The sequence below is a fragment of the Rattus norvegicus genome, chromosome 8 (assembly GCF_036323735.1).
Source record: "Rattus norvegicus strain BN/NHsdMcwi chromosome 8, GRCr8, whole genome shotgun sequence".
In the NCBI taxonomy this organism is placed as follows: Eukaryota; Metazoa; Chordata; class Mammalia; order Rodentia; family Muridae; genus Rattus; species Rattus norvegicus.
The window spans coordinates 117,440,163-117,451,090 of NC_086026.1; positions in this window are offsets into that span (position 1 = coordinate 117,440,163).

Here is a 10,928-nt window from a genome sequence, read left to right on the forward strand (position 1 = left end):
ATTACATGATGCTCTAATTACTAATCTACTGTCTCTGCTTAGATTTTTTTTGTACTGATGCCATTTTACGGGCATTGATTATGGAAATGGTGCCATATTTTTATGTGTGCGTGCTCCTGTGTTTGTGCCACAGTGCATTTTGACTTAGTCTTTTTTAACATTAAAAAATTCAATATTAAAAAAAAAAGGCAATCTCCATATCTTCTGGAGCTTAAGGAAGCAAGGGCTTCTGGGGGTGTAAAATGAAGACTCATCCCACTGTTTTGAAATTTTGGGAGCAAAGGGTTTAAGGTGGGGGGTTGGGGATTTAGCTCAGTGGTAGAGCGCTTGCCTAGCAAATGCAAGGCCCTGGGTTCAGTCCTCAGCTCCGGGGAAAAAAAAGAAAAAAAAAGAAAAAAAAAAGGGTTTAAGGTGTAAAAAGGTGCAGGACGCCTTGAAGTTCAGTGGCAGTGGCAATGATAACTCGAAAGGGCCTTTTCATCTGGGGGAGAGGGTTAAAGTTCACTAGACTGACTAGCATCAGCCACCCCTAGATAATTGCCAATGGAGATAGGTAGAGAGGCTGTTTGGAGAGGGCCCTCAGCCTGAGGAAAGCTAAGGGTAGAAACTTTACCCAATCTGGGTGAAGTTCTTGTGAAAGCTTAGTAAGGATGTTTTTGAGGGAACAGGGAACAATCATTTTGGTTTGTTTTTTTTTTTTTTCCTCAGCCTTTCCCAAGGACTGAGTGTGATAAGGGATCTTTGTAGATTTAGATAAAGTTTGAGAGATTTGAGAAGTATACTCAAGGGTCATTATCTGATTGAGTGAGAGATGATCTCTCAGAGGAGAAGATTTAAGACTCTTTGATCCCCCCCCCCCTTTTTTTTTTGGTAGGGAGTGCTTCCATCCACCTTGAATAAGAGTCTACCAGGACCAGGGGTATTAGATTCATCTGACAGTGGGCATGTGGGCAAAACTGAGCTGCTAGTCAGTCCCTGGGAGACATCTCTGGTCTGGTGAGTGGGAAATCAGGAGCTATGGTAACTAGAGTTAGGGTTAGAGGCCGGACAGGTCTTACTGAAAGACCCCCAGAGCAGGGAGACCCTCACTCAAGACTCAGGATGATGCAACCCCCCCCCCCAAGAACTCACGAGAGACCGATCTTGATGCAATCAACAAGAGGTTTATTGATAGGGACAACAGAAACCAGTGCACTGGGGTCAAGACTCGTATCCCACGCAGGGGTAGAGGAGTTCGACCTCAAATGGTTGGGAGATGGGGTATGTAAAGGAAAAACCATACCGAATCACAAGGAAGAACCTCCTGTTTCTCATGATTGTTCTTTAAGATTTTAATCTAACTTTACGGTTAACCAGTTCCTGTTATTATGGTCAGCTGCTATTATGGTTAGCTAGTTTCTGGAGCAAAATGGCTGAACCAGCTGGTGCAATTACTCTTTCTGTGATCAGCTAGTTTCTGGAACAGGCAGTTCCAGGGCCCGCTTTTGGCTTCAACTTTTGTCTAGGGGGCAATTTTAAACTTTTTTCCTTTCATTACAAGCTGTGGCCTATAAGTGGGCCTGTTGAAGCCTATAAAAATCTGGAAATAGGGACTGGAGAGACGGCTCAGTGGTTAAGAGCACTAACTGCTCTTCCAGAGGTCCTGAGTTCAATTCCCAGCAACCACATGGTGGCTCACAACCATCTGTAATGAGATCTGATGCCCTCCTCTGGTGTGTCTGAAGACAGCTGCAGTGTACTTATATATAATAAATAAATAAATCTTAAAAAAAATCTGGAAATAGGTGTAAGAAGAGGATTGTTTTGGGGGCCAAGGAATGCCTCATGCAGGGAGTGGGCAAGAGGAAGAAAGAAAGGATCCAAAGCACAAGAAACCAGACCTCAGTAGGAAGGATAGAATTCTTCCTCGGTGCGTGGGGACTGAGAATGACTGGAGTAGATGTTTTCTATCTAGAGTAGTGGCTTTGTGAGTTGGAGTAACAGTCCCAGGTAAGTAAAGGTGGACAGCTGGGCCTTCAAGTGCGAGAGCCTATATCCCTGGCCAGACGAAGTTTCGTAGAGAAGTCAGCTTGACTAGTTTGTTGGGATGGACTACAGGGAAGGAAGTCATCTATGTAGTGTATATGCTCAGATTCAGGAAGAGACAAAGAGAGTAAATCAGATGCCAAAGCCTGGCCAAATAAATGTGGACTGTCCCTGAAACCCTGGGGCAGGTAGGAGTGTGTCTCAGTCAATCCAAAGTAAAGGCAAAGATATTCTGTGACTGTGGGTCAAAAGGAATGGAAAAGAAGACATGCGTAATGATGCACTATCAAAGGACAAGGAAAGTAAAGTTGCCGGTCTCCCCATAGACCTTACAATATGATTTAAAGCTTCTTTGTTTTGATACTAAAAAAGCTTCAGTTCAGAAATTGTTAATTTTTTTTCTTTTTTTTTTCCTTCGGAGCTGGTGACCGAACCCTAGCAAGCGCTCTACCACTGAGCTAAATCCCCAACCCTGTCTTTTTTTTTTTTTTTAAAGAGAATGTTTCAGATTCCTTTCTCCGTCTACACTATTGTTGTACTAAGATTTCAAAAGTTCAGAGTTTTAGCATTGATCAACAGAGTTCTGATTAAGCTCATAAAGCCCTGACTGCTGTTATCAGTCACAGGCTCAGGCAGTGCTCAAAGTAAGGAGTCAATCAAATGTAAAAACTGAGAGACAATAAATCAGGAGAGAATCAGATGGTGAATGATACGTTAAGACTATGGGATAATTTTTCCAGCAGAACAGGAAAACAGGGTGCCTTACCAGTGCTACAGAGCAATAAAGGAAGAAAGGAAAACCTTCAAAATCTCAGGGAAGAATGGTGAACGACATGGCTCAGTGGGCAAGGGCACTTGCTGCCAAATCTGACGATCTGAGTTCAACCCTCTAGTCCCACAAAGTGGAAGGAGAAAACTGACTCCCTCAAGTTGTGTCCTGGCTTCTGAGCATGCATCTGAACCAACTCTCTTCCTTTTCCCTTGCTCCCTCCCTCTCCCCCTCTGGATCTCAGAAATGAATGCAATAAAATGTGGGTTTCTGAGGTGGATTGGTGGTTAACAGCACTTTCTGCTCTTCCAGAGAACCCTGTTCAGTTCCCAGTACACATATGAGGTGACTCACAACAGCCTACAACTCCAGGTCTGGGTCTGACAGCCCTCTTCTGGCCTCCAATAGCACCTGAACACACCCTTTTCTAATATCCAATAGTACCTGCCCACACATGGCATATACATACCCATACATATAAAACATCTTAAGGGGCTGGAGGGATTGCTCAGTGGTTAAGAGCACCGACTGCTCTTCCAGAGGTCCTGGGTTCAATTTCCAACAAACACATGGTGACTCACAACCATCTGTAACGGATCCAATTCTCTCTTCTGGTGTATCTGAAGACAGTGACAGTGTACTCATATAAAATAAATAAATAAATCTTTTTTTTTTTTGGTTCTTTTTTTTCGGAGCTGGGGACCGAACCCAGGACCTTGCGCTTCCTAGGTAAGCGCTCTACCACTGAGCTAAATCCCCAGCCCCCATAAATCTTTTAAAAAAATAAATAAAACATCTTAAATGTTTTAGGCTGGGTGTGGTAGCACACACCTTTGATTCTAGCACTGGGAGGTAGAAGCAGGTGGATCTCTGAATTTGAAGTTAACCTGATCTACATAGGTGTTGGGCATGTCCCCCTTAATCCCCAGCCCCCAGCATAGCTGTAGCCATTTTGTTCCATGCCTGCCAGCTATTTCATATTGTTGCTGTAATATGCCTGCCAGTCATGGACACAGAAAAATAACTTGACTCAGAGCAGGGTCATGCCAACCACACACCCCGTTACATTCTATATGTTCTGGGATTCGTTACTCTTAAGAAATTCGACAACCATAAGCTTAACTTGGGGCCGATCAAAATATAAGTCAGTTAGAACTATTCTGTCTAGCTAGCCAAAATAGTCAGAGCCCACCACTGAGCAGCACTTCCTACACCCGCATATGAACTCATTGAGGTTTTTCCCTTTATAAGTTGTCCCTGATAGATGTTTGGGGTCGTAGCCTCAGCCCCCAAATCCTGAGCTATGGCCCTGATCAATTAGTTTTAGGGTATGTGTTCAATAAACCATCCCTGTCTGACAAGATGGGTGTTTGTGTAGTTTGTGGGTGACTCTAACACCCACATAGTTTAGGCACCAACACATAGTTTAGGACAGCCAGAGCTATTATAATAAGGCTCTGTCTCAAAACAGCAACAACAAGAAATAAATAAGCAAACAAACAAACAAGCAAACACATAACATCCTTTTTTTTAAATCCCAGGGAAGTGAGCTGTGGTTGTAGCTCAGGGCTCAAATACTTTTTCTTTTTCTTTTTCTTTTTCTTTTTCTTTTTCTTTTTTCTTTTTTTCAGAGCTGGGGACCGAATCCAGGACCTTGCGCTTGCTAGGCAAGCGCTCTACCACTGAGCTAAATCCCCAACCCCAGGGCTAGAATACTTGACTAACTTATATGAGGTTCAGGATACTATAGCTGCTGTGCCATGCCAGGCAGTAGTGGCAAACACCTTTAATCCCAGCACTGGGGTGGATGTCTGTGAGCTGGAGGGCAGCCTAGTCTACAAAATGAGTTCCAGGACAGCCAAAGCTACTCAGAGAAACCCTGCCTCAAAAAGCAACAGCAACAACAACAACAGCAGCAGCAGCAGCAGCAGCAAAAAGATGCCAAACCATTAAAGATTTGCCCCAAACGATAGCTACAAAAGTCTGAGAACAGCCCAAGCACACACTTAGCCACACCCTTACAGCACCTCAAGTTCTGAAACCACTGGGAAAAAAAAATGAAAGAATAGAAATCTTGAGGAAGAACAGAACATCTAATTGCACTTGCCCCAGCTCCAGTTACCTTAACTTTATGGAGAGATATACTGGGTCTGTGAAAATCACCAGCCCACATGAAACAGAATGCAGAAGCTTTAAATTATTTTTTTTTCTTTTTTTCGGAGCTGGGGACCGAACCCAGGGCCTTGTGCTTGCTAGGCAAGCGCTCTACCACTGAGCTGAATCCCCGACCCCTTAAATTATTTTTAATGTATTGTTTGTATGTCTGAATGTCTAAGTTTGGGGTGAGTGGGCAAGAACTGTTACCTAATGACCCATCTTGCCAGCACAGAGCTGAGACTTTAAGGAGCTGCCCATCCTAGAGAGCAAGAGGTGCGTTGCAGGGCGTTTGATCATATGGTGAACCTGGAGATTGTGAACTGTTCCTAATGGTGGCATGGCTCAGCCTTTAATCCTAGAGCTTTCTGTGTACTGTAAGCGCACACAAGTACAAAGCACATACCTTTAATCCAAGAGCTAAGTAAAGTCAACCCTAGGTCAAGAAGTGCACCAAGTGCTCAGGGAGTGAACATAGCCATGGAAAGGAGGGGCTTCTAGTAGAAGGGTGTGTAAGGCAGTGTGAACAAGGAGAACAGGTTTTTTTCCCTTCTGGGATGTTGGTGGAGAAGGAAGGTCAGCTGGGTGATTTCTCTGCCTCTCTGAGCTACCAGGCTTTTACAACAGTGCCTGGCTCCTGAGCCTGCATTTAGAATTTAGTTTTTTTTTTTCTTTTTTTTTTTTCGGAGCTGACCAAACCCAGGGCCTTGCGCTTGCTAGGCAAGCGCTCTATGCTAAATCCCCAACCCCAAAAATGTTGTTTTAAAAAACTAAATTCTGGGGTTGGAGATTTAGCTCAGTGGTAGAGCGCTTGCCTATCAGGCGTAAGGCCCTGGGTTCGGTCCCCAGCTCTGAAAAATAGAAAAGAAACAAACAAACAAACAAACAAAAAAACCCAAAATTTTGGCATCCCAACTTGTGACAAGAGCCCACGAACAGAGAGATCACTCCAGCTGAGGACAAACTGAGAAGCCATCAGTTGGTAAGCTATCTGGGAAGTCCTCAAGAGAGAGTTAAGGGGGGCTGGAGAGATGGCTCAGTGGTTAAGAGCACTAATTGCTCTTCCAGAGGTCCTGAGTTCAAATTCCAGCAACCACATGGTGGCTCACAACCATCTGTAATGAGATCTTCCAATGCGTCTGAACAGCATATTCATATACATGAAATAAATAAATCTAAAAAGAGAGAGAGAGAGAGAGAGAGAGAGAGAGAGAGAGAGAGAGAGTTAAGGATGGGAAGCCCAGGGTTTGGGGATTTAGCTCAGTGGTAGAACACTTGCCTAGCAAGCACAAGGTCCTGGGTTCAGTCCCCAGCTCCGAAAAAAAGAAAAAAAAAGAAAGAAAGAAAAAAAAAAAGGATGGGAAGCCCAGTACAGAAAGCTTCAGGACCCTGTGTAGAGCTACTCTAGATGGCTTGAAAATAGAAAGTGAAAAGCTAAATGGTTTAACTGGTATATTGGCTTAATACAAATGACAATTATTATCATTCGGGTAATTTATACTTAATTCTTTTTTTTTTCTGAGTTATTTATTTTGCTCTTGCCCTTACTCTTCTCTGCTCTTGTGCCCTCTTTGTCCCTGTCCCTTCTCTCCCCATTCCCCCCTTCCCCACCACATGCCCATGGCCGGCCTTTCCTCTCCTCTCCTCTTCTTCTCTCATTAAACCTCTCCATGTGGAAAAAAAAAAGAGTTATTTATTTTATACATGTGAGTACACTGTCACTGTTTTCTGACACATCAAAGAGGGCAATGGATCCTCATTACAGATGGTTGTGAGCCACCATGTGGTTGCTGGGAATTGAACTCAGGACCTCTGGGAGAACAGTCAGTGCTCTTAACTGCTGAGCCATCTCTCCAGTCCCTATGCTTTATTCTTAGTAGCCATAGTGGCTTTCTGTACCTGCTCAAAGAAAAAACATTTAGAGATACAGGAGGAAGAAAAATATGAAAAGTGTATTGATAAGATACAAGCCTTAGGGGCTGGGGATTTAGCTCAGTGGTAGAGCGCTTGCCTAGCAAGCGCAAGGTCCTGGGTTCGGTCCCCAGCTCCGAAAAAAAGAAAAAAACAAAACAAAACAAAAACACTGCTCTGGGTATAATTAAAGTCCAGACAACTTAAATAGATAAAACAAAAAATTCAGGAAAGACCAGAAAACAAGTGTTTGGGCAAACTTCTATAAATGATCAGAGACCAAAACTGAAAATGCAATTAAATGGCATTCAAATTGAAGGTTTAGTAGACATAGGAGCAGATATAACAGTAATTTCACCAAAATCTTGGCATGCAGATTGTCCTCTTTAGGAGGTAAACATTCAGCTTCTAGGAATTGGAACTTTAGCTCAGGTAAAGCAATGTGCAAGATGGGTCTGTTTTATGGGGCCAGAAGGACAAATAGGAAAAATTAAAGCTATACGTGACTAATATAGCCATGAATTCATGGGGATGTGATTTGTTGCAGCAGTAAAAAAAAAACAAAAAACAAAAAAAACAAACAGATGAACATTCCTCCAATCTCAGGAAACAAAAAGCAAAATAAATAATGCTTCTGAGAAAAATACTAATAGGTCTTATCAAGAACAGCCACAGACTGTCCAGGTTGCCAGGACATATTGTGTGCTGGCCTTTCAAAGGTACCGCGTGCTCTACCTTTAAAATGGTTAACTGACAAACCTGTTGGATATAATAAGCTTTTTGAGTTTTCTTTTTTTTTTTTTTTTTTTTTTTTGGTTCTTTTTTCCCCGAGCTGGGGACCGAACCCAGGGCCTTGCGCTTCCTAGGTAAGCGCTCTAACCACTGAGCCAAATCCCCAACCTTGAGTTTTCTTCTTAAATAAAAAGGGGTTTGTTGTTGTTTAGTATTAAAAGCCCAGGTAAGAGATTTAAAATGTTTTAAGTAAATCCAAAGGGTTACTACATTTCAAACTTGTTTTCTAAGTCTCTAAGGTTTGGAGCAATTTGGAGCCAAGATAAACTATTTGAACAAGACGGGGTGAGAGCCCAGGCCTTTAATGCCAGCAGAGACAGGAAGATCTCTCCAAGCTAGTTGGTTTCTCCTTTCTAAAGTGTTACGGCGGCGGTTCACACCTTTAGTCTGAGTGAGCAGGCTTCCATCACAGCATCTGGCTCCTGAAACTGCATTTCAAAAGAATCACACGTATAGAGGGCTGGAGAGATGGCTCAGCGGTTAAGAGCATCAACTGCTCTTCCTGAGGTCCTGAGTTCAATTCCCAGCAACCACATGGTGGCTCACAACCATCTGTAATGGGGTTGGGTGTGTCTGAAGACAGCTACAGTGTGCTTATATAAATATTTTATAATGTATTTATATAAATACATTAAGTAAATAAATAAATCTTTAAAAAAATCAAACGTTTAGATTTCAGTTTTTAAAACAACATCTCCTGGTGTTTGTATTACTCGAGCCGTTTCTTAGAGGTGGCCAAGTCACACAGTAGGCGTTCCGTTCTTGCTTTATGGTACTGGGGATCCCAATGCTCTACCAGTGAGCTGTACCTCCGGCCCCATTTCCTTGGGTTGTTAGGTGTGAGTCTTGCTATTGCTCCTGACTGGCCAGGGACTGGACAAGTAGACCAGATGGCCTTCGGTCTGTAGTAATCATCCTGTCTCTACCTCCCACGTGCTGGGATTATAAGCAGGAGACATTACAACTGGATTTTTTTTTTAAGAGCCTACTCTCTAGCCCCAGCTGGCCTCTACCTTGTAAGAATCATTCTGCCTCAATCTCCAGATCATTGGGATTATAGGTATACACCATCATGCCCAACTCATTTCTTTATTAATATTCCAAAAGAATCAGCTATAGGTAAAGTTTATCACAATATTCACATAAAAATCAAAACATTGATTAAAATTTTTGTTTTGTTTTTGTTTTTGGTGTTTTGAGACCGTTTCTCTGTTTATCGCTGACTGTCCGGGAACTGACTCTATAGACCAGGCTGGCACTTTACAGGTTAAGCAGTTCTTCCCCCCAGTCCTCATTCTTGCTCCAAAGTACAAAAGCCCCATCAGACAGGAAAGAGTATCTATTTACTGGGATGAGATGGTAAGCTTGCATCTCTAAGATTTGTGCTTAGCCACTCTCAGGAGCAAGCCACTATAGCTATGCTTGTTTGTTTGTTTGTTTGTTTGAGAACAGGTTTCCTGTAGCCCAGGCTGATCCTCCTGTTTCTACCTCAGAAGTGTTGATTACAAGTGAACCACTACAACAGGTGGTATTTTTTTCCTTCTGTACACAAACTGAATGGTGTCAGTCACAGACTAGCCTTTCTACAAAGGGAGTTCCAGGTCAATCAGAGTTATAGAATGAAGTCTTTTCTCAAAAAAAAAAAAAATGAGGCCATTAGATTGCAATAGTTTATCTTAAAACATACCAATAATGGGCTGGAGAAATGGCTCATCAGTTAAAGGCACTCATTGGCTGCTCTTCCAGAGGTCCTGAGTTCAATTCCCAGCAACTACACGGTGGCTCACAATCATCTATAATGGGATCCAATGCCCTCTTCTGGCATATAGGTAATAGATGTATATAGAGGTGATATACATAAAATAAATAAATAAATAATCTTTAAAAAAATACCAGTAGCATCACATTGTATAATATAGGTTAAGTAGAGCCAACCCCTTTTGAGACCTGTTCACAGTAGGCTACCTAGTCTGCGTGGAACTCACTTGTAGGCAAGGCAGGCATTGACTTTGCCGGTTTTCTGCCTCAGCCACGAATCTCACCTTAAGTCATCACAAAGTTCAGAACTGATATAGGTGGAGGGCGCACCATAAGTACAGTATGCAGAAGGTGAAGGCGATAAAATTGTGAGTTCCAGGCCTATTTAGGATGCTCAGTGGGACTCTTTGAACAAAAAAGAACAAGAAAAAGAGCAAACAAAAAGTCAGTGTTTTAGCAGGCGGTAGTGGCTCAAAACTTTAATCCTAGCACTCTGGAGGCAGAGGCAGGTGGATCCCTAGAGCTTGCTGGCCAAAGCAGTCTAGTCAACCAGTGAGCTCCTGGGTCCATGTTACATAAAAGTGGGATGATGCCGAGGAAGTTTTAGCTTCCATTCTGCTGCTGTGCTACAACATTCTGACCAAAGGCAACTGAAAGGAGGAAAGGGTTCAGTTTAGCTCACAGGTCACGGTTGATCCTTGAGGAAACTCGCTCAGCACAGGAACTCAGCAGGAACTGGAAGCAGAAACCAGGAAGGAAGCCACGCTACTTGCTGGCTCGCTCAAGCTTAGTTTGCTTTCTCATATAGCCCAGGAGCACCTGCTCAGGGAGTAGTACTAACCGCAGTGAGCTGGGCACTCCTACATCAACGAACAACCAAAGGGCTGGAGAGATGGCTCAGCCGATAAGAGAACAGACTGCTCTTCCAGAGGTCCTGAGTTCAATTCCCAGCAACCACATGGTGGCTCACAGCCATCTGTAATGGGATCTGATGCCCTCTTCTGGTGTGTCTGAGGACAACCACAGTGTACTCATATAAAATAAATAAATAAATCTTATTTTTTTTTTAAAAAATTAACAACCAAAACAATTCCCTGCAGACTTTCTCATGGGTCAATATGACCTAGACAATCTCTTAACTGAGACTAGATTCACACACACACACACACACACACACACACACACCCCTGCACATATTCCCACACATATGTGCACACACATAAACACAGAACATACATATGCACACAAAGCAAGAATGAGATTCTAAGAGAAATACTGACATCCATGTAGAGACTCGAACTGGTAGCTAGAAAGCTTTCTATTTATCTTCTATGGAGATCCACTCCATTGGGGAGCTGCTTGCAGCTATTGAAATACAGCAAAGATACCTCTGTGTCAATTAGAGAATAGGAGACCTTTGAGAACAGTAGTTCTCAACCTTCCTAATGCTGCAACTCTTTCACACAGTTCCTTACATTGTGCTAATACCAACCACGATTATTTTCTTTTTTTTAAGATT